Source organism: Carcharodon carcharias (genome assembly GCF_017639515.1).
Source record: "Carcharodon carcharias isolate sCarCar2 chromosome X unlocalized genomic scaffold, sCarCar2.pri SUPER_X_unloc_17, whole genome shotgun sequence".
Taxonomy (NCBI): domain Eukaryota; kingdom Metazoa; phylum Chordata; class Chondrichthyes; order Lamniformes; family Lamnidae; genus Carcharodon; species Carcharodon carcharias.
In genome coordinates this window covers 67,501-68,838 of record NW_024470872.1, presented here as the reverse complement: position 1 = coordinate 68,838, position 1,338 = coordinate 67,501, and the positions used below count along the sequence as shown (strand labels likewise).

At 50.8% G+C, this 1,338-nt stretch overlaps 1 long non-coding RNA gene across 1 annotated transcript in view; it reads right to left on the bottom strand.

The window, feature by feature from the left end:
• Window positions 1–1,035: 1,035 nt before the first annotated feature.
• The window catches only part of LOC121275083, a 3,333-nt gene continuing 3,030 nt past the window's right edge, over window positions 1,036–1,338 (bottom strand). Inside the window, exon 3 of the long non-coding RNA XR_005942355.1 lies at window positions 1,036–1,104. This is a non-coding gene — a long non-coding RNA (uncharacterized LOC121275083). The remainder of the gene's footprint in view (window positions 1,105–1,338) is intronic.

Below are 1,338 nucleotides of genomic sequence, written 5' to 3'. Positions count from 1 at the left end.
CTCCCATTATGATCACTCACCATCTTTTCGAAGTTCACTAGGTTATTCACAAACGTCTTGTTCCCTTCATGGATGAAGGTCAGATCTGTGAGTGGAGAGAAGATGGGATAATGGAACTCAACCCGACGCCTCGAAGCGACAGGATGCTTTACTCTGTATCTAACCCCGTGCTGTACCTGTCCTGGGAGTGTTTGATGGGGACGGTGTACAGGGAGAGCTTTACTCTGTATCTAACCCCGTGCTGTACCTGTCCTGGGAGTGTTTGATGGGGACGGTGTACAGGGAGAGCTTTACTCTGTATCTAACCCCGTGCTGTACCAGTCCTGGGAGTGTTTGATGGGGACGGTGTAGAGGGAGATTTACTCTGTATCTAACCCCGTGCTGTACCTGTCCTGGGAGTGTTTGATGGGGACAGTGTAGAGGGAGCTTTACTCTGTATCTAACCCCGTGCTGTACCTGTCCTGGGAGTGTTTGATGGGGACGGTGTAGAGGGAGATTTACTCTGTATCTAACCCCGTGCTGTACCTGTCCTGGGAGTGTTTGATGGGGACGGTGTAGAGGGAGATTTACTCTGTATCTAGCCCCGTGCTGTACCTGTCCTGGGAGTGTTTGATGGGGACGGTGTAGAGGGAGATTTACTCTGTATCTAACCCCGTGCTGTACCTGTCCTGGGAGTGTTTGATGGGGACAGTATTGAAGGAGATTTACTCTGTATCTAACACCGTGCTGTACCTGTCCTGGGAGTGTTTGATGGGGACAGTGCAGAGGAAGCTTTACCCTGTATCTAACCCCGTGCTGTACCTGTCCTGGGAGTGTTTGATGGGGACGGTGTAGAGGGAGCTTTACTCTGTATCTAACCCCGTGCTGTACCTGTCCTGGGAATGTTTGATGGGGACGGTGTAGAGGGAGCTTTACTCTGTATCTAACCCCGTGCTGTACCTCTCCTCAGTTGGACAGGGACTCAGATGCGAAATTTCACCGGTCTGATGAAGGATCAAAAATAACAGTTGACTCACCTTTCAGTAGAAGGGGTAGGAATGTTAGAAATGGAGCATTCAGTTTGGTGATAGCCTGTCGGTAAACCCTGTGATTCCTTGCTGGGTCCTGCATGCAATTGGATGATATGTCAGGATCAATCCTTGTTTACTCACAGACTTCAATCTGTGCCCAGAGTTTCTCGGCTTTACTCTTGAGTAGCGCTGCATTACTTCGGCGCCAGTACCATTCCTCGTGGACAGGAGCCAGCACGAGACAAGTCACTCACCTCCTGACTCCCCCCCCCAAAGCCTGTCCACCATCTACAAGGCACAAGTCAGGAGTGTGATGGGACACTCCCCA